A 23,590-nucleotide genomic window follows, 5' to 3' on the forward strand; every position below is an offset into this window, starting at 1 on the left:
AGACCATTTTTGAGATGAGTGGCTTATTACCGACGTAGATTAACGGTGTGAGGCCGTGTGTGCTGCCACAATTAGGGAATCAATCTTATCATTTGAAAAAAAAAATTTTTCAATTTCCCACAGGCGTATTAATTGGGCTGCTTTGCACTTATTAAATTTTTTTTTTACCCACACTAACTAACAGTAATTACATGCATGTATGGTCAAACTGAGACTATTGCTTAGTGACAATGTAAAATGTAATTTGAAAGAGGGGGAGGGGAACAGAAAAAAAAAATCAACTTGAATCACCTTTCCTCCCTACAGACCCTCCCAGAATAATTATACTTAACTTAAACCAGCATGCTTAATTTGACTTTACTCCTCCACCGCCTGTGCACAAAAAGACACCTTGTATCCCCATCATTGTAATTTCCTCACACTCCAATGGGTGCACAGTTCACTAAGACCCTCCCCCCCGTCGCCATCACCCCCCCTGCATGAAATTAGTAAATTCAATAATTTGGGTTGATTTAAGAATGCATGGGGAGACTGAAAGGGTCATATGCACATAGGTAATCAATACTAATTACCATTTCATTTCTCCACCCTCATTTTCTTTTGGTGCTGGAATCTGATCTCATTGGGCTGATTAAAGGTTGCAAATGAAGGGTCCTCACTTTGGGATTCTCATCAAATCCTCTCTACATTGTGAGCAACTTTATCTTCATTTCTCGGCATCATCTCCAGACAAGGCTGTAATTATAACACTGGCACCGATGTTCCACATTCATGCTCGTGTTGACCTTTTTTAGATTAAAAACATATTCTGCATCTCACATTCTGTGGGTCATAACCAAATTATTTTATGTTTTTTTTTAATCACTACAGTGAATTTCCACCTTTGCAGATTTTGGGAAGAGGAACAGAGTTTCCGCGTTCCTGACCTGATCAGCTCGGCTGGTCTTAGATCCTTGGCCACTTTCGAGTTATTTTCTATGGGAACAAAGTGAAAGTCAACCATTGCCCCCAATTTCCTTAGGTTTTAGAAGTTCTAGTGTATCTCCCAAAATAGAGTGACAATAAATCACCTAACCTTGAAAGAAGCAATCATTTCTCAGTTTAGATTAACAGTGAAGCATTCTACAAATAAACAAGCGAGTTGAAAGCTGAACATTTACAGTCACTGCAGTCTCTATTGGCTGCATTGGAAACTTTGCTCCTACTGCTTGCTGCTGCTGCTGCTGTTTCCAGACACTGAATAAAGGATTTGATCCAGCTTACGCAAATGAGAGGCGCTCTGGCTTAAAACAAGTCCGGCGAGTTGCTCCTCCAATTTAGGCTTCCCGCAGTACTCATCTGAGAATCTCTTTTTGACAATTAAGACACCCATGGAGGCATGGAAAGCTCTCAATTCCATTAGCCTCTGTGCTGTTTCACTCTATCTATCCACTGAGCCTTAACTTACTTATTAGTACAAGGCTGCCGTATTTTGTTAGGGAAGCGATTAGTGAAAACTACATGAAAAGGCAATTTCTCCCTCCCTTCACTCTCATTGAGATGAGACAGATCTAAAGAATGGCATTTGCGCGCTAATGAAATTCGCTCTGCATCATTTCAGATGTTAATCTTTGGGAGAAAGTGACTTGTGTCTTTATTTACTCGTTTCTGGGTGACGAATGGCCGCAGTTGGCTGAAAATTACATCGGCGGCTCAGACTTGAACCGGCGGCTGGGAGCGTCAGCTTAGTGACTGCGGCGCCACTTTGATGCATTGGAGTTAATATCTGCCTGACATTTCTCAGCACAGATTTTCATCACTGGATTCATCTGTACATTTGGAGCTATGTGATAAATGAGCAAGGACTATCACTCCCCCCCCTCCCCCCTCCTTCCTTTCCTTCTCTTCTGTGCAGAAAGGTTACGTGTGTTTATATTCAAACGTGGATTTAAAGGATTTCAAACATTTTGCAAGACGCTCATTTATGCGATTTACTTCTTTTTTTGCGCATATTTACTTCGTTGTCTCCGTGCCCTGATGTGGCAATGTGGCGGCCATGCACTTGTGACACAAAATTGACGGCGGCGGTAATGGAAGTGACGTTAATTTGATAGAGCGCTCACTAACATGCAAAGTCACTCGCAGTTCATAAGAATAATATTAACTCGGCATTAACATGCAAGGCTGTCTGTTGCGCCAGATGCCAGGCGATTTACAGAGCTGGCGTTGCAACCTGTCTTACTGGGCCACGGGTGGATCGTGAATCATAGCCCAAGATTGTGCTCAGTAAGACTAGCTTAATTCTTACTGTCTGCCAGTGTATGTGAGCATACAGTATTTACATATATCACTGTGTTGCTGACACATTGGCTGCAGGGAGACAGTGAGGCATTCTTGAAAAACAAATTCTTGGGGAGGATACTAAAAGGAATATGGAAGGACAAACAATTACACATATAAAAATGAAAACTTCTGCAAGGAGCGTGGAGCAGACATTGAACTAAACGTGGGGCCTGACTGCACTCCTGATGTCACTCACTAGGTCACGCCGCTAAAAAGAATGAATTTGCATTGTTCTTGCGCTCAAGCCAGTTAAAGAGCATCATTTAGACAAAAGTAGTTATCTGCCGCCATCTCTTAAACAAGTGTGACATCGCGGACTGCCTCATGACTTTATAAAACCCTATTTAGATATTTATTTTTACAATACAGTACTATTTTTCTCAATAATGTGAAAAATAATGATATTTAAATAATAAATAATAAATAAATGAAATTTTATCTTTCACCGTTTTTCATTTTATTAATTAAATTAAATTAATAAATCATAATAATAAACTGTAAAAATATAAATATATAATACAGAAGTAAATTGAGATACAAGCTTGGCCACGGGATGAATTAAACTCGTAAGTCAAGGTACAAGGTATTCTATGACTTGAATTTCAACGGTGCAAACAATTACGTGCACAGCTCCAGCTTAGGGTGCAGGGCGAGACACATAACATGTTCATCACTATGATGCGAATATAGCTTTGCCAGCATGATGAATTGCTAGCATGCCCTTGAGCCCAACACACACACACACACAAATATATATATATAATAGGTGTAGGCAACCGCTGACGGCTATTTAGTCCGTGCCATTAACACTAATCAAAACCCCCTTCACCTGATAAGAGCCGCAGGGGTCATCTACCAACTACGAGCAGCCAGTTTACTCTTTGCTAATACTGACCAAGCTTAAACAAGGTTCCACTGGTGGAAAGCGTAGAGGTGATGAAAAGGATCCAAGTGCAACATTAATTCTTCTGGAAAGTGAAAGAGAGTGCAATAGATTACCTAGATTGTGTCGCAAACGGGTAAGAGCACATTTGAAATACATTTATTGAACATGCCCTCGTGGAGATACAACATGGCGGGGTTAGCGTGTGCGTGTGTACATGCACGTACAGTTTCCATGGTTTCTGAGGAAATTGGGTAACTTTGATATCCTGGCAATTTTTTTTTTAACGCTAGGAGTCTTGTGCTTCCGATGAGTGAGGAAAATGGCGAGGTGAGGTGAGGCGGCTACACTTGACGATCCAAGTCGAATTTTTTTTATTTTCTAGCAAGCATTTTGGTGTCCATTCGTTTTTTTTTTTAATACATATGTACCGCTATAATTGATATGACAGACCGGGGGTCACCAAATGTTCTAAAAATAGCTCATTTTCTAGGAACGTTACGTAAAATGCTATTTGACGAACGACGGTATCTGCAAGGTAACAGAAACAACCAATCAAGGGTTATATTTGAACTGACGTGACATGAAAAATGAGTTAGCGGTAGATGCCAGCCATTCACGTTTGTGTTTGCATACACAGACTATGCGAGAAGACAGGACGAGATAAGATAACTTTTATTAGTCCCGCAATGTGGAAAGACAAAGAGATATGTACTTCACAGTGCAACTGACAAATAAATACCGAATGAGGTATTGAAATCTGATGAAACTGCTGCTGAAACATCCACGCTAGTCTCTTTTACCGCCACTTTCTTTTTTCATGTTATTGCATCTAGCTACGACTGTCATGGTTGACTCTGTTCTTTGGGAATCTTTTTTGGAGAATGATTTGATCTGGATTAAAAATCTGACATGATGCATTAATGGTGCCCCTTATATAAGGACCAAGTTTTTAAATGGGCCATTCATTGAAGGTGCCCCTTATAGTCCGGAAAATACGGTAGCCTTCAAGAAGTCCAAAATAAATGTTTTTTTCTGTGTCCAGGCAAGTCCTGCAGCGGGACACACATACAGTACCTTCACGCACAGGTGCCTATACAATATGGATTGGTTATTGACCATAGCTCATGAAAGATGCAGTTATGTAGATGAGATTTGGGTGAGTGAGCACAGGCCACAGGGTCAAAGCAAGCCACTATAGTCAAACTTCAGCTCTTCTCTGCGACACAAACCCTCCGCTGTCATAATGATTTACTAAAACAAAATCACAGACTGCAGTCTTCATTTCATTAGTCAAAAATGTCACAATAAATATTCCTCAATGATTCTTTTTTTTTCATGATGCAGATCAGACACTGACTGATTGCAGCAAAGAGTAGCTGTTTAAATCTCCATGCAGGAAAAAAAAAAAAAAAAGAGACCGGGATGATTGAGTAGAATTTTAAAAATAGAAAATAGGATCGTTTTTGATGGTTTATACAGCACGCCGTGTAATATTTGGCTAAGTGAAGCTTAAAGTTCACGTCAGACAAAATAACTGTTTCCCTTATTTGGTTTTCAGCTGTCATGCAAATCAAGCCAACGCTGCCAACTCAAATAATTACCATACTGAAGCTGGAACTTTTTATCTCATTGTTTTTCTCACCATATTTACGTCATGTAAAATGTGTTGCGAGCCACGGTTAAACACAATCCGCTGTGGGATTAACTCATTCACTGCCAACCCATTTACAAATTGACGTCTATCGCCGTCAATGGCAGTGAATGAGTTATGAGCGAGGTTTGAATCATTTCCAGAGTGAAACAATTCAAAAGCAACATTTTAACTTTACTACAGAAGCAAAAGATGGCGGAAAACACTTTTTATCTATTGGACAAGGCTTTGGTCTAGCCGAGTTAAGCTCTTCACTTCACTTCAACTTTTTTTCTGATTCTCGTTTCCTTCAAATCGTGGATGCATGATGTGACCTGAAAGCAGGTTGTTATTGAAGAAAAAACAAAAAAGCTGAATAATCCAAGAAAATTGCAGGCACAATGAAGGCTAGATAATTCAAAATGATCCCCCGTGGCGAAAACCCAAATAAACCTTTGAAGCCAAACTTTTTTTCTTTTTCCTTCTATGCACAATTTCTTGAAAGAGTTCTTGTTTTATCCAGTAACTCACGTTGACTTTCCCTCCTACACGACTCGCTCAACCAGCGTATTTTGTTTTGTTTGACTGCCGTGTTTTTGATGCTTTTGCACTCGCACATATTCTTACCTGTGAAATATAGTAATTTACCGTCGAGTGGGATGCGAGCGTATCAGCACCCACGTACTCGCTCGCGTCTGGAAGTTGTTCGGGCATGCATCACGAGCGGAATTAGTGATGACTTGCCAAGATCACGTTGCAGAAAAAGACAAGAAAAACTGCTAAGTCCGACTGTAGATTTCCATCTCTTCATACATGCATAATTCCATTTAATATGTTTTTTAACTTTATAGCTCTAAATATTCATAAATGATAAGAGCTCAAGGCAACCTTGGCAAAACTTGTGTTTAAAAACTCTACGCGCATTTCAATCAGAGTTGTTTTCTTGCCTTAATAAGACCAATATGGCAAGCGGCACATATTGTGCTGTATTACACCATCACCACCAATTGAAATAATGAATTCCCAGCCTGACACAAAGGCAGATGAGGGCATATTTGAACATTCAAAGAGCGAGCATGGGGAAGGGGGAGGCAAAAAAAAAAAAAAAAGGTGGGGAGAGGAGGGAGGGATAAAACATTCCCAAAATTAATTTTCATCTCCAGGGTTCATGCATATTTAATAGAGAGCGCTTGAATATCATAGGGTAATACTAACCCGGCGTGCATACCGAGGCCTTGCTGCCGCGAGAAAATAAACGACCATGATCGTTGTCATGAGCAATACCTCTCTGTAGAGCCGGGAAACAAAATAGCCCGGAATGCTTTGATGAAGGCGGTAAAGGGGGGGAGAAAGAGGAGCGAGGTAGCAAAGAGAAGCAGTAACAGAGGTTAAATACTGGTGGAGTGATGGGCCCTTTGCAGCTGCTGGGGTTGTGCTGCTGCTTCTGTCTTTGTTTTGGAAAAGCTGGGGTGGGCATGACGGGGGGGGAGCAGGGGATCCGTGCGGGAGGGGCTGACATGTGAGTGACAGTAAGTGACAAGCCCTGTGGACGGCATCCCGAGAGGTTCTCTCTGTTGCCAACAACCACCTCCATCACCTTTCAGTGAGTAAACACATCAGAGAATCAGCACATGAAAGCGTGCGGCGGCGTTTCGCTTGTCTCGCACAGGCGCGTGTGTTGCTGCGATAAAAAAAAAAAAAAGAAAAACCCACGCTTGCGCACACCTCCCTTTTCAGCTCGGAAAATACACGCCGACAATTAAAACCCAACATGTTGAACGTCTCGCTGATAAGAATACGATTGCTTACGGTAGCCCCCGTGCGTATTCCAGAGCTCATCCCAGCAGTTTCTATTCACTTATTAAAGCCCTTTTTATCCTATATTCATTCCATGTGTGGTAAAAGAAGAAAAACAATTTAGGCATGAAACAGCATTGTCATGCTGAACAGAATTTTAATTACCAGGACTCTCCTCCCTCGTGAGGTATCCCAGTTGGTGTGAAATAAAAGCAGAAAAGGAGATAGCGAGAAGGGGAAGATGAATGCATGCCTTTCTGAAGGGTAGACAGTAGCATTAACATACGCCGCTATCACAGCTTGATGGGGAAGAAAAAAAATATCACAGACAATATTCAGAGACCATGGAGCGGATCACTTCAACCACCTGTACATGAAAAAAAAAGAGAGAAAACCGATCTATGAGTGTGCTGAAGTAGTTCGGCATGACATAACACAATCCTGCAAAAAATAAAATTTGAGCTGGAAACGAGTTGTTAGGGTATCGCATCAAGATGAGGTCATGACCCAAAAATGCCTCCAAAAGGGCATACAAAGTAATTTTTTGTATTTAAAGCTATTCTGTGTATTATTATTGAATTTCTGTTCAAACCTTAGGCAAGCATAGCAACACACTTTTGTGTCATTGTTAAGCGTCCTTGGTCCCGTATCCTTTATCCACTGGAGAGACGCAATAAAGTCAATCCATCCTTGGCCTGCTCCAATTTGATTCATCATTTATGAGTTGCAACAGTTTGACTTCTAACCCAATTATACAGATGTGTTGTGAGGTGTTTTATGTGTCTCCTAAAAGCTCTGTCAGACAGTCCCAATCATTTGATATCCTTTAATGCCACGTGGCCTGGAAGCTAGATCAGGCTTTACCCTCCAAAAGCATAACATGGCAAAGTGAACACAAGTGTTCATTTGGATGAAAATGTGATGATCCCTTGCATCCTCCCCCACCAACCTTTTTATTCCCTCGTCCCTCATGATCCAGCCCCCACACCGGCGCCGTGAGCTCTCTGACAGCTCAGGGAGTCCCACTAACTCATCTTAGCCTTTGGAGCCGCGACATCCTGCTTGTTTTATTTCCCACACGCTAAATTGAGTCGTAAAGACTTGTAAAAATAACGACAGGCCACGTTTTTTTTTTTATTTTATTTATTTATTCCTTCAATCCCCGCTAGCGCTCCCCTCGCACGCCCACCTCCCTCTTTTTTTGGCGAGTCCCGGGTGGGCTGTTTTGTCAAGCCATTTAAAAGGTGTGACACGTTAACAAGACCGGGGATATTTACAAAACGCTGACCGGAGGGGCGACTCTGAATTCGGCAGGTCTTTTCAAAACTTCAAATGTATTCACCCCCGATCGGTCATGGAGGCAGATCCAATCCCGCAGTCAAAATACGTGTGGGATCTGTTTATACGTTATTACACGCCATTTTCCCGGGTCGTGGTGTGAACATATGGATGCAAACAAACACGTACGGGGTTAATTTTTAGACACAGTGTGAGAACACATGCTAAAGCCCAACAAGAGCAGATCCATCTCACATTCTCTTAATCTCACGCTGGTTACTCATGAACCCTCTCACTGATTGGTGGTCCTGTCAGCCCTCCACCTACTGTATGTTAAACAAAGGCAATAAAAATGAAGAGGGTGTTAAATTCAGCAAATAGCAATACAATTCATTAGATGTAATTTGGTGACTGTGCACCTCATAAATTCCACTATGGTGGTAAGATCTGCACGGCTACAGTAAAGCCAAGGTACAGCCAGAATGATGTAAAGAATTCTTTCTCCCTGCAGCCTGCGATTGCTCTCAGTGACTAGTGTACAATAGAGCCACAAAGAAGGACGACGCTGCATAAAAAATACATGGACTTAAATAAAAAAAAAAAAAAAAAAGGTCTTCCAGTATTGAATCGCAGCCTTTCGACGTTTTTTTTACAGACATGATTTTTTTTCCTTGAAGGGTATTCACATCTATTTAACTTATTGTTCAGGGCGGACACATTGCAGAGAATAGTCAGACAAGTTTGACAGCCAACAAGGTAGATTGCTTCAATTTAAATGGTTCCCTTGCGGCTTTTAAGACCAAGCCCGAGTAAAAGCCGCGTTCATGCTTTCTATGTCTGTAATGACTCAGTGCGCAAAACTTTATGCGCAAAACTACACTTGCAATCTAAGAACCGATATAGGAGCGGCATACCATTATATTATATTATATTATATTATATTATATTATATTATATTTTTTATTATATTTATTTACATGTATTATTTATTTATTTATTGACGTTTTTATCATTTAACTGTTGGGACGTTCATGTTGGTAAGATTAATCTGCTGGGCCCTTTTCACGTGTGGAGATGCCAGCCGCTGCCATTCAGGAGTTGTACTTGCATCTCCTTGAGGACTCATCCATGTGTAAAGGAGGGACACACTCCGTCTGCCTGTTGAAGGGGAAAAAAAAAAAAGTGCTTTCCATGCTAGCAGTGTCACTATGGATCTGTGTCACTTCTCTGCACTGAGCAAAGATGACAGTTATTTTCATAGCTAGGTTTGAGCTTGTGCACGCTACTGTGGTTCCCATTCAAAAGGAGAAATTAAGAACTGAGCAAGTGTTTACTGCAGTCCCCTGGAGGCGACAGGATTACATAGGATTTGGCTTGCGTCCAAAGAGGTCTCTTGTCAGTGCTCCACCAGACGCACTTCCAACTCATCTTCAAACTCTTAGTGATAATTCCTCCATGTCAAAGCAAGAAACGTATTGATTTTGAACGGGATCCAACACAGACTGGCCAAGGTGGCTAGGTTCAAAGATCAAAACAGTCAAGCGTGTTCCTTTCCAGAGCTTCTGCTGCCTTCTTCAAACCGTCAGGGATTATTGTCTTCGGACACAGCAATAAATGTATTGATTTTCTGCAGATACAGTATCTGACCTGTGACGTTGGGGGATATCTGAAGCCTAATCTTAGATAAGTAGCTACATGGTCCCTGGCAAACCTCTGGGCGAGAAAGCTTCGAGCACTCAGAGGTTATCAGCCAAGGAATTTATTCATTTGGAATAATATGCAATTTTCGCCACTCTACTGTTTAATTTCCATCTGATTAGTTTGCTAATCTGCATGGCAATTTGTAGTTTGGAAAATAGAAGCTGAAAAGACACTTTGAATCAATCAGGAAAAGCCGTAATGGTGTTTAGGAGCAAAGATGGAAAAAAGATGGAGAAGTATTGATTGTAGAATGTTTAGTGATGTGGGCAAGATGGAAAGCAACAACTCTTATAAGAGAGCAGATGGAAACTCAGAGACATATTTTGTGGGTAAAAAGATGATTCAACAAGACATGAATTGTGAATGAAAGGGTTTGGACAGCGTGGGGAATCTGAAGCGATGGGTCGAATCAAAGAAAATGAAACAGGAATTTGGGCCTTCATTAACTCTCATCAAAGCCTTTGTTCATGAATCTAAACTCAATTTAACATCAAATAAAACTGAGTTGAGTTGACCAATATTTTTAGCTTCACTAAGTTTTTGAATAAAGGCAGCACATTTTTCATTTGGAGTTTTAACTAGTTTCCCATTTTTGAAAACCTAATTTCGTCAATGAACCCATTCGAAATCAAGACTGTCGCGCAAATTCTCAACCATTTGAAATTAAGCTATTTGACCCAGATATAAAAAAAAAATAAACGTGTTATCCCCCAAATTTTGATCCACATTGGTCCAATTGGAACCGATAGTCTTCTACTTTCCATCTGTACCACTTTCTTCTTTTACAGTGAAGAAAGTGGCACACATGCAATATCAGCAAAGAGAAAATAGAGTATCATCCTGAACTCGAGGAACACGATTCAAAGGAGCTTGTTATATTTCCGGCGCTTCAAAAATCTTTGATTTAATCTAGAAGTTACTCTCTTTATCCTGCGTTTCCATGGAAACAAGTGAAGTTGGGGCAGGAAGGAATAAGCAGTGGAGGGGGGGGTGGCTGATAAGGGGAGGATGAGAGAGGAGTGGAAGGGGGAGGAGTGATGAGGGGAGGGAGGGGTACTTTCATTTAGGAATTGAGGCAAGGGATGAAGGGATGAGGATTAGCTGTCACAATGAGGAAAAGGTGTCCGTCCTGTAGCTTCCTTTCCTCCCTCAAACTCCCTTCACCTCTGTGTCCTTGACAAGTCTGCTCACAAAGGTATTTATCAGCCCCCATTCCATTAATTACCATCCAATTAGCTACTCCCACAGTGGAAGTGCTGCAAGACTGCAGTGTCGAGTCAGTTCACTTAGCGAGTCTTGACACCTTCATGTTTTCCACTTCCCTCAAACTCGCAGCAGTAGCGCGAGGCGTCTTGTTCACAAAGAATCCCGAAGCCCGCTAATGCATCCATTTAAAACCGCATTCATTCCGACACCAGATTTGCCACTAAATAGCTATTTCAGCTAATTGGTAAGGCGGCTTAGCTGCGTGTATTTGATTCCTGTTTCCTGCATGTTATTGATACAAGCTTATTTAATGCCCCCTCTTCACATCCTTCATTCAAAATCCTCAAAGGGAGCAGAGGGTGCAAAGTTAAGAATGACTTCTAAGCAAGAGGGGGGGGGGGCGCTGAGAGAGTGGCGCTAATTGGCATGCTTTGAGACTGTGGGCAAGGACAAGTGTGCGGTGTCTCGTTAGTATGGAATTACCCTACGAGAGAGATTTTGACCAATTGCCTCCAGCCAGCGGCCGTCACGCGGGCAGCATTGTGCACCTCTTGCCTTTTTTTTTTTTTTTTTGACAAGTGCAAAACAAACACGCTTGTGTGACCTCCACCCCCTTCCCCCACTACACACAAACGTTCCGAAACTCATTAAGCCTGGATGCTGAAGACTAAATACCTCAAGAGCGTTTTAGCTGTGTACTTTGCATTCACAACAAATCCACTTTCAGTTTGTCATAACAAGCTCCTACACACTTAAATCTTAACCCAATTACAAAGTAGCCATCATTGTGGGTAACAAGCATATTTGCAGAGAGTATAAGCATGTTAGTATTTGTACAAGCTAGTCTGTTTCTGCAGTACCGTGTGACACACACACACACACACACACACACACACACACACACACACACACACACACACACACACACACACACACACACACACACACTAACACCGCTCAGTGCCTCAGGCTGTTGACGGGTTGTTTTTCTATGTACTGTTGAGGTCCCCCTCTCCAAAAAAAAAAAAAATTACCACCCACCCCCAGACTTGGAGTATGCTGACAGAGCAGCTGCTGAGACGAACGCACTTTCACAAATACATGCACACACACACATGGTGTGTGCTGCTTTGCGCTTTGATCAGACAGGCATGCAAGCATTTGAGCGCAGGAAATATAACGCAATATTTAAGGTGACTGAAAATGTGTGATTGCAAAAGTCTGACAGCTTTCATTAATATTCACTTCAACACTTCCTACCTGAAAATATATGATTTTTAATTACAAATTTGTCGTTCCCTTTTTTGTTCTCTCTTTGCAGAGTTCTGAGTTGTGTAACTCAGCCTTGATGTCAAATAATTGACACTTTTCTATATAGTCCTTGATGACACACATCGCAAGGCTCAATAGCACTTATGTTGGCTCCATGCTAAATGTACTAGAAAGAAAGAACGAAAAAGTTCTTAAGATGAAAACATCGATAGCTTTCATGATGCATTAAACAACATGGACTGAAAAAGTAAATTTTTGTATTCACTTATTTCATTCAGTTAATTATGCATGCTTAACCCTAATGTTCTGTTCACGTCGTACGTGAAACGCTTCAATCTCCAAATGAGGACGTGAGGTCGTTAGCATCCGCAACGCTAAAGTTAAACACATCGGAAAGGTGCGAGAAAAAAAAGACAGCAAAAAAACATGGACTCAATGGACTGATTACAGCCGTGACCTTTTATCTGATGGCTCACTAATTGAATCATGCGGTAAATAGATGATGATGATGGTGGCTGCGGCGATGATGATAATGAAGAAAATGGTGTTTTTTTTTTTTCAAGGGAGGAGGTAATAGTAGTAATTGCCTTTTAAATAGAGGGCTCTGTGAGAAAAGTCAAAGACATAGGGATGACATGAATAATACAAGAAGTAGCGAGATAAAACCAGAAGCCCTGAGCTTGCACTAAAATAGAACTAACCTCGCTATTATTACTGACACAAAGCGAAAACGATCATTATGGGGACCATATACAGGCCGTTAGTAATTTGGAATGAGCAACTGAGCTCAAAGGTAATAGCACTGGAGGCGAGGAGAGCATGAATTTTTAAAAAGTTTTTCCGACTGTAAAAAAAAAAAATCACAATGCCCCTCCAACAGCCGTCACGCACGAGAGAGGGAGGGGGGGGGGGGAGGGGGGGTTCTCAAAAAAGTGTGAGACTGCTATTTGCTACCACACGGTGCCCAGAATGAAATGATTGACATAATCAGAATCGTAATAATTGCCACGGAAATAGTGCTGCCAATCAGGCAATCATGTCAGTGTGCAGGCAATGGTAATTGGGAAACATGGTGACTGACAACATCAGTGTGAGCTGTCCCCACCAACACCTGCAACACTGGCACAATTCACTCATAGTAGAATTGAGTCACGCAACAATGACAGGAGAGCCTTGTTGTAATAGCCTTGCACAAAAAAGGGGAAATGTTTTTTTATGACTGACAAAAATGTGCAACTCATCGTACAAGCCTTTCAAATTGTCCCACTAACAAAGACAGAATGGGCAGAAAAATCCCACTCTGATTAATCTGTCAAAAACATGTCAAAATTACAATCAGTGGTTTTATTCATTCAGTCATTTTCTTCCACTTATGTTCAGGGTCAAGGACAAATTGGAGTCCGTCCCAACTGACCTCAAGTGAGTGGGGGGTACGCAGAGCATTAGATGAGACTGGTGATTGCCAACCAGAGTGCCGTGGCACACTAATGTTCCACCAGAGATGATCAAGGCTGCTATGGGAAATTATCAAGCGCAGGAATTCAACGTCGGCAATATCTTTTGTATCGGACTCATTATGCATGACAAACTTTTAACGAGACTATTTTATTAGTGCCCTAAACCACAGCCATGAAATGAGACACCAAAGACGAAAAAAAAAAAAGTTTACTTAAATTTACGTACTTTACTCAAAATAGATACACAAATTTGTATGATGTATATTTACATAACAGGGTTGCAAATCAGCGCCCTCTATTGACCAGCCACCACTGTGAAGACTTTTCCAGTGAAACGTGTATTTATTTTGATTAACTAAGACGTGTTACTTTCACAACATCAATTCTCAAGCCTAGAGGCAAATCACCAAAGAAGTGGTCCGCAGCCATTGATTTTGTTTTTATTAATAATTATCTTCTATAGCAATTTCACTAAAGCAGTATTTAATGCTGACTTGGGAAAACTCCACACAATCTCTGACAGTGTTCATAAGGTCGAAATAAAATGTAAAATTGTGTAGCTTGAATTTAAAAAGTGAAACTTGTCACGTTAGCTAATTAAAAATAGCCTAGCAAACTTAAAAAATCGGTCGTGTAGAAATGCTGACCACTAAAAATGTGTCCGCATTGCAGAAAAACATTGTTGTAATTTTGCACATCTACATTCAAATGAGCATATGTGTCACAAATGGCTTATATTTCTTTTATGACTTTTTTTAAATGTGCTCTTATTTACAATGAATCAACGATAGGTTTACATTGTCATCGCGTGCTTCATTGCCTGTGCATAAGCATCAAAAAGTCAACTGTGCAATAAAACCGCAGGAGATCTTCCACATCTGTATGGTGTCCCGATTCCCTCCATGGGAGCCTTATTCCCATTCACAGCCCTCCCGAGACCGAGAGCAGCAGCATCTTGGACTCCTCTGTGTGCCTTCATCCATTTCTTTACACTCAATGTCTTTAAGTCCTCCTTAACTTTTTAGGCATGTTGAGATGTGAATCACATTATCACGGATTAGCGGGCTGCATGGGACTCCATTACGATACATAATCGCCTTCTGCAGCGGCTGGGTTGTGTGTAATACTATTCGGCCTCTTTCCTCAACGGAAGACCGGCGTGGTTAGAACAGCTGGCGCCTTCCTCTGTTATTATGACTAACATTATAAGGTTTTGAACTATTGAATTCCGTGGTGTCACATTGCATTGTCCATATCCACTTTTGACCCTTTTGGACCCTCATCTATTACCTCCAATACTGCAAATCACATAAATTGAAATGTCACATCTCGGTTAGGAAGATTATTAAAAACTAAGCCAGTTATAAACAAACGGCGAATCAGAAATTGTTTTTATTATACGCTACTTTTCTCCTGCGCAGAAATGGTTTGTCTTGGGGCAGTTGGTTTTGCACTTCCAAATAACTGTGAAAGTCTGAACAACATATGCCAACAATGGTAATGGAGGGAACAAGTAATATCTTGCTGTTTTTCTCAGCGTGTGCTTGGTTGATGGCCATAGTAGGAAGGAGGAGTGTCGGAGAAGTAAGAAAATTGACGACTGCGGCAAAGTTGAAACTACAGAATGCAATATTGAAAACTCCAGAGCTAAGATATGATTTTGTTGCTCATTACTAACTGTTCATACCAGCAGTAATTACATCACCAGGATAATGAATATTACCGCAACCGTTCTAGCCATCATATTTTGATAAAAATAAAAATAAAAAGACAGACATGTGTAGGATTGTTTGGATTGGCGTGGTGTTTAATTTAATTTAAATTAAACACCCTTTTTTCCTATTTAAATGAATATATAGCTTTACCCCGTAAAGCATCTTTCCTCAAGATCCCATTGTGGCCTCGAGTTGACTCAACCTTAAGTTCACCCCTCTTTACACACCCCGATTTCCTTGCCACGTTAATCTCTCGGGTGCATTTTACTTCACATGGCTCGCTGTTTGTCTCAGGCTTCCACTCGCCACCCTAGGGCAGGTATCAGTAATGGCCTATACAGGAAACAACATTGAAGCAAGGCGCCCGTTGTGTTCAACCTAATGAGAGCAGGAACCAACAAACACACACTGAGCGAACAAATTTGTATAGCTTCACATTGTTCTTATTGGAGCCACAGGGGAATTTGATTATTAAAAACGGTTCTTTGCAGCCACGTGACAGTTACTAGATTCTCCAGGCTTTTATGTAAAGTGGCACACTCAGCCAGTAGAATGTTCAGTTAATAGCACACGGTGTTTAAATATAAACACCCGACTGTACTTTGATTTTTTTCTTGTAATCTAAATTAGTAACAGTTACAAGAAGTTGCTGCCCTCAACTAAATAAATGAATGTGTCAAACAATTATTTCAGATACATTTGTATAGCTCTCAAAATACATTGGAAGAAAAACTGGTACATCAGGATGTCTATGAAAATAATTAAAAAAAAAAAACATTCTCAGTCTCAATATTTTTCCCCACTTACAGGAGGTCAGTTAAAATCAGTTAATATTCATAAAATAATTATTGAAATTAAATTGAATTCTACCAGCTGAGCGTAATCAAATATTAATGCAGATTTTGTTTGAGGGATGTCTTTCCTAAATGCAAAAAGCAAGAGGAAAAAAAAATAAAATCTTTCTTTCCCTTGAATGATCAGTGGCTGTAATGTAATTCATGTGAATAATTACAGATAATCACGCTCAATTATGCACCTAATGCTAATATGACTAATAACGTGATTTAATGAACACAGCCCTGACAATTTGGAATATACCAAAGAAGATTATCACGTTAATGAATGCAAGAATTATTGCTGTCAGTTTTTTCATGCGCTCTAAATTTCCATCATGCATCTGTATTTGTTAAGTGCAGACGTCAAAACATTCTCACAAGACTTTTCATTAGGTATTTAGGTGTTTTTTTTTTGTTTTTTTCCCCGTTATGCGCTAACCAGTCGGAATCCGTTGACACTGATTGTGGTAAGTTGAAATATAAAAAAAATGACCTTTGCTCAGGGGTGCCAGCGTCATTAGTTAAAGGTCAAACAAGACAACGCATTTAACATTAGCCACAGAATCACTGGCAAGGATATTGATCACTTTAAATCACACTGGACCCCAAACTTCATTGGTCACAGTTTGAATAAATAAAGCTGCTTGTGCGGCATATTTACCATAAAAAATCTTGGCTTTGTTTACATGACACGATTATATATAAAAATGGTGTACATCAAGTACTATTTGTGTATATATACGATTTGTGTTTATGTGTGAGTGCATGCACACGTGGGTCTTTCTAAGCCAGGGTGTCTAACTCATTTTTGTCACGGGCCACATCGTAGTTATTTTTTCTCTCAGTGGGTGGTGGTTATGAAAAACCATATACAGTGAGACCTTGAGATATGATTTTAATTTGTTCCATGACCTCAAAACACAAATAATCCGTTCCTGAAAAGTTGCACTCAACGTACGCAAAACTGAATTATGCCCGAACCTCATTTATCGTCTTTTCCTGTTCATCTTCTACTGTGGGGGTCTATTGGCGGTTGGAAAATCAGCTTAATGGTGTATTACTGCCACCAACTGATAATGTCCTTCCACTGCAAGGAAATCAATATGAATTGATGGTGGCGGAATGTTGTGAAGTTTCCTGCTGCCAATAAGTGTTGGAATTCTGCAGCACACTCTTATCTCAAATGATTTGCTCATATCGTGATTCCACACCATAAATATAAAACAATCGAATGACAAACAATAAGCACAATGGTAAATGACTTTGCCTTCATATTCATGACACTGCTGCACAATGCACACTGTTTCATAAAACAACACCCCCCCTCCCCTGTGTGTGTGTGTGTGTGTGTGTGTGTGTGTGTGTGTGTGTGTGTGTGTGTGTGTGTGTGTGTGAGAGTGTGTGTGTGTGTGAGTGTGTGTGTGTGTGTGTGTGTGTGTGTGTGTGTGTGTGTGTGTGTGTGTGTGTGTGTGTGTGTGTCAGCCGGGCTACGGCAAACTTACAAAACCTTTTTGTCAGTTTTGCTGAATGTCAAGCTGTAACAAAATTACCTTCAAATAAAATTTAAAATGACCTCTTTTCCTGGCTATTTAGCTCATGAGCAATTCTAAATTTGGTGTACAAATTGCCTCAAAGACTGCATGTTCTTTCCAAAGGTCACTATAGGTTACCTGCTAATCGGTGTGACGGTGAGGTTAGCAGTGGGGGTTAGCGAGGAATAATGCATAATAACTAGCTTTTCCAGTTGGTCCTGTTCTGACCGTATTGCATGAATGCAGTGAGATTTATAAAGAGACCCAGATAAACAAACAGCAGGACAGTCAGTATTTCTTCAGTGTTGGTACAATTTTGCCCAAAAATTAGTTGTGCATGCTTCAAACTTTGCAGATTGAATTCTCAACAATCAAATTTCTGAATATTTAGTCATATGGAATTCAACAGTAGCATTTTTCAAACCAAAATAGCTACTTTGAAAAATGAAATTAATAAAAAAATTAGTCTGTGACTCAAGTGTGTATTGCACAACCGTCTGGTCTTGATCGTGTGCAAATCATTTTTTTATGATTTATAATAATTGTCAAATATTAAAAATGTCTCTGTCCCTCATAAAATATACATTACTACTACATTTTCAAATATTAAAACTTTTCGTCCCTCGTGAATGTGAGACAGTTGGATTCCTCCGGCAGTTAAAAGGACACAGACGTGTCTGGCGAGCGTTGACCTCTGGGCCCTGTTCACACACGTGACATTGCCATGCTCAGACTGATGTTTATAATGGAGGAACAGGACGACCTTTATGATGAATTAATAATTGATAGAGTAATTGGACTGGCCTGTTTCCTGGGTCAAGGAAGCCCAAGGTTTTGCCTCTTAAAGAGAGCCATTATTCTGCTTTGTGTGGCCAGCAAAGGGCAAACAGCAGATCAAATATTCACCATGAAGAACGCACACACAATTAGCCCTGACCTAATATGGCTGACTTCACAGAAAGTCTCAATGCAAAGCTAGCCACATCTACTGGCGGTCACCTTGCAGGAGTTGGTCAACACTGCTGCTAATATGACCACTAACAACACTGGCGGGGGAGAATGATGTTCATCAGACTGTGTCAACAGACCGGCAGACAAATGGTTGAATATAAATGGGTTGGGGAAGGCGAATGTTTTCACTGCAATTAAATTGGATCGCTACACAAATGCCTAATGGGAGCTGAGACGTGAGCGCCTTGTCATGTATGTCACTCTTGATGTCATCCCTTTCCCAGACTTCTCCAGATTGAGATAATGCCAACCATCTTAAATGCCACCAAGGTTTACATGTCCACTTTTGACATTGCAGATTTGTCGTCCATTAAGACATAATGACGTTAAAGTTCTTCTATTATTTGCCGCTTAGCTGCACAATCATGCGAGGTCAAGTGAAATTGAACTCTGGTGTCTGAGTGCCTTGTGGAGTTTTGGAGTCATCTCTTTGAACACTAATGGTGCATTGTGATTTATGAGCTCCTCAGTTTGATGCTTGATATAAAAGTGCCTGTCAAGTCAATAAAGAAAACCAAAGACTGATATTTTTTTTTCCCCCTGGTTGGTTTATAAAATTCAACCATTTTATGGAACACTGCACACGGGGAGAAATCGAATTTCTTGCGCTGTATGCTCTCTTGGTAATTTTACGAAGCTAGTAAAAGATATTTAAAACGCAAATGAATTATGTGAAGCACATTGAGTTATCTTATGTATAAACTGCGCTACATAGTGTAAATGTTCAAGGTGTTTTCAATATAACTCCTATTTTGGATCAAATTAAATGTTGGGGCCATTGAGTCTATATTCCCCACCCCCACCTGATTATGCATTCTTAAAAAAAAAAAGGAATACAAGCTAAGAATGGCTTTCTTTTCAACAAAAATGGAACAGTCAAGGCTTGTAGCCCAGACGTCTGCTTTGAAATCTTTCTTGTAGCTCAGAGTATTGTTGGCGCTCAGTCGATCACCTCGCAAATATTCTCTCAACAACATGACAACTGATTCCAACAGATGTGCAAAGATGAGGGCGGATGAGTGCACTGATATAAGAGAAGAAAAAAAAATCGTCTGCTCTCTGAATGGGACTCCAGTTGGAGAAAAAAAAAAAAAAAAAAAAAAAAAAAAAAAAGCATCGCGACGTGCACATCAGACGCGAGCAAACTCCACTGTAAAACCATCCCCTCCTTTTTCTCTTCTTCTGTACTGGCGAGGGAGTCAAAGAATGCTTACACGTAGAAAATTTCAAGGCTTTGCCATCAAGATCAAGGAGAATTTTTACTGTACTGGTGTGGAGTGAATAGCCCATGCTGCATTTGCAGAAGGGGTGCTATCTAATTAGTTATTCAAGCCCATCTCTGAGATGGTGCTTGGGGCAGGTGGGCCGTAAGGAACCGTCTGGAGCCCCGCTGTGATGAAAGACGTCTGCTTGTCACACCGATTTGATTGGATGCTGTCTAATTGCTTGATTCTGGTTGGACGGCATATCGGTAAAGTGGAACTTGACCTGATCGGTGAGCTTGGAGTCAATGAACATATGGCGGGAGTTAAATATTGAAGTGTGGCACCACTGTACTGAAAAAGCCACAATCCAGCTTCAGCAAAGACTTGAGTGATCAGAAACTGAAAATCATAAAACAGCAAGCCGTGAACAATTGACCAATCTGGTGCAAAACCTAGGATCTGGGTCTTATTGACTTACTGTCAGTGTAATCCATATCATAACCATCTTCTGCCATGTTGCGAAACAACTCGGGCATATTAGCGGTGTCTCCTGTGAGGGTTTCAGCTGACAGTAGCCTGGAGGGCTCTACGGAGTCATTTGGAAGAGTACCTGTAAAGCCACGCAGCATGAATCCTAATTCTGCTATTGTGTCTGCTGAGAGCTCAACACTTGTCTTCCTTTTCCTTCGACACAAACGTGTGCCAGCATTGTGTTTCCTCAAGATTGAAACTACTCTCGGGATATTTAGCGTTTCTTTTACTTCTGATATATTTTCATCGCTGTTTCTTTGTTGCTAACACACGTCATACCAAAAGTGAGCTCTGGAATTATACAACGATCATATTCCAAAAAAAGCTTTGTTGACTGGCATATCAGTCTCCTCAGCTCCTCGATGGTTCTGCTTATATCAGCTCAGTTCATAATGAAAGGTTCAGATGGTTCCGCAGTCTGCGATGTCCTTTTGTGAGCTCTTGGTACAACAACATATAATAAGCTCTGCAGGCAAAAACACACCGAGGTCATCGGCTGTCAACCAACTCCAATAACCTGCTGGTCTCCGCTTCCCGGAATCCACGGATGGAGCTCGACGCCTGATCAAGTGTGCAGCCAACTGTCCGATTCTGGCTATAATGAAACCTGCCGAGTTCCCATATTCCACCGTGACATGAGTGAAATAATATAACAAGTGCATGTCTGTCAGGAGGCCAATCTGGTCCTGACTTTGACCCTGGCGTGACTTTGAAATCCGGAGCAGTGGAAATTTCACCTGATGTTTGCCGAAATTTCACCTCACTTTCATCAGCTTGTAAGGGGAAGATTTCTGTTTGACTGCCTGTATGTCACACACTTGATGGGGCTCAGATGGGGGATTCAAAGGGGGAAGGGTGTCGAAGGGCGCGCGGCATGATCGCTAGGCAGCTAAGATCTTGTCTTTGTCACTAAATATCAAGTAGACTGCTGGGATAACAAACCGTGACAATGCGGGATAAAGTGTTCCAGCGGGGTGTTTATTCCACGTCTGCTCTTGTTCACCTGTTATCGCTTTCTCTCCCTCACCCCCTGCACTGTTATCCAAGGTCTGATCCCTGTTCTTTGTTTTAATATCTTTTCCCTCCAAAGAGTGAATGTCAGAACGATGAAATGTTTTCAAGAGATACACAAGTGGCACAGTTTCCTAATATAGTTGTTTCATAATCAAATACAATGATAATGTTCATCTTATATTAGCAGAATTATATTTGGAAAATTTACACTGAGCTTGTACCTTAGAAAATTTGCATTTTCTCCAAACAATTTTTTGAATCACATGTGTCAAACAGTCTACCTCTAGAAAAATATCTGAAAACATTAAATGCGTTATAGGTTTTGGCACTTGGCTCTATTAAAATGCATTGGCTCCACTCTTGACGGTGACTTTTCACTCTTCGTCATAACAAAATAAATGGAGCGGTGAATAGCGGGAGCAGCTAAATATTAAAAACATGAGTAATAAAAACACGTTTTATTGCTGGCTCAGATATGATGTGTGAACACTACGTGGAGGAGAATACTGAGATTCACATTACACTAAAAACTAAAACAGCATTACTGCTTCAACACTTCATCATAAGAGAAAAAAATATGATGATATAGCAAATCTTACACTTACTTTACAAAGATAATGCTGACTTTTTATAGACATCAGAGCGTATTTATTTAACAGTATGTTTTTTTCTTGTGGCTTTAGTAGAACTGCACTGCATCATACAAAGATTCAATACTCTCACTTTTATATTAGAAGCACCGTCTTGCTGGTGCATATTTTTTTTTTTTTTTACGGTTTGTTGTAGACAGTCGACACTTCCCTCATAATTAGGCTCAACGCATTTGTTTACTTCAGCCAGTAGCTGAACGCTAATCCTATGCACAGCAAGACTATAAAAAAAGGCTTTTCCTGGACAAGGGAGCTGTCTGACTGCGCCTCGATCAAAAGCAAATACATTATCTCACCTTCAAGTTGACAAGGAGCACACACACACTTACAGAGAAGCTCATATTGTCCAGTACAGAGCTTTTGCCTCAGAGGGGAATTAATTTGTTTCTTTTAAGGGGCTAAGACACCACGAGGAGCCTGTGGTGTTAAATAGAGATGATCATTGAGCTGTCCAAAAACATATGGAGATGGACCCTGAGAGACATGGGCAATGAAGATAAAGCTGTTCTCCAGCAGCCATGAGCACTAATGTAATAGGCTTGGCTAGACAGATAAACAACATTGCACCTCTGGTGAGTAGTCAAGCCCCTTATAAATAAAAGTTAAGATGGATCCTCCTTGTTCTGAGTCATTATAGATTGCCTCCCTCAACAGTCAGCCCCCTCCCCCACCGCGTGCCATCAATCTCCCAAGCTCTCCATAAATGCCTGCAGCCGATAATTAATGATAGATTGGTGGTTAATGAAAGATTTAGGTGGCATAAAGGATGCTTGGCAATCCGCTGGCGTGTTTGAGGCTTTTGAGCTTTGATAGCCAATGACCCGTCAATTGTGCCCCCTAAGACAAGTGAAGCCAATGGGCTGACAGTCAAAGCGATGACAGTTGTAGGTAAAGGTTAAGAAAGAAAAAAAAAAAATGCAAAGAAAAAGCAGTCACGCGTCCCGTGGTCACCATTTGTGACAAACAGCAGAAGGCGTCGTAGAGAGTCCTGGTGACAACGCAGACAGCCGTTTAACCTCTAGCCCCGGCTTTCAAGGCATGCCGAAAGACACCGGGGAAGCAATCGACGTGCCACGTACGGTTGAAAAAAATAATTCCGACATAAAAGGTTACCTAATAATAACACATCCTTCTTTCCAGTATTCCCTCACTGTCTTCCTCTCCACAGCATTCAATTTATTTCCTTCAGATGCATGCTTCACTAGATACTGTAGCCCCCCCCCCCTCTCCATCCCTTCCTCCAACTACTGGCTTATGAAGTTTCCATGGCAACTTGTCGCATCCACTCGTGTTTTATTCCAGCCTGTTGGGACCCCATAGGGTATACAGCTTCAAGCTGAAACACCAGGAAGCGGAGTTTAGTGGGGGGAGAACAACCTGCGGCAGCACTGAATAGAGGAAATGCTGGAGAATTGCCCATTGTCCCCCGCTCCATTTAACCTGCTATGAGGCATTAGAGCTGAAGCACCACTATTTTTTATGTCATTGGATCTCCTTGAGTCTGGCCAAATATTAAAAAAAATAAAAAAGAAAATTGCCCGTATATA

The 23,590-nt window shown here is 40.9% G+C and overlaps 1 protein-coding gene across 1 annotated transcript in view; it reads right to left on the reverse strand.

Moving 5' to 3' along the window:
- adarb2 (adenosine deaminase RNA specific B2 (inactive)) overlaps positions 1-23,590 on the reverse strand; it is a 182,030-nt gene that overhangs the window by 132,110 nt on the left and 26,330 nt on the right. The gene's annotated exons all lie outside the window — the stretch shown is intronic.

This window comes from Syngnathus leptorhynchus, chromosome 19 (genome assembly GCF_054491065.1).
Source record: "Syngnathus leptorhynchus isolate UIUO chromosome 19, UIUO_Slep, whole genome shotgun sequence".
Taxonomy (NCBI): domain Eukaryota; kingdom Metazoa; phylum Chordata; class Actinopteri; order Syngnathiformes; family Syngnathidae; genus Syngnathus; species Syngnathus leptorhynchus.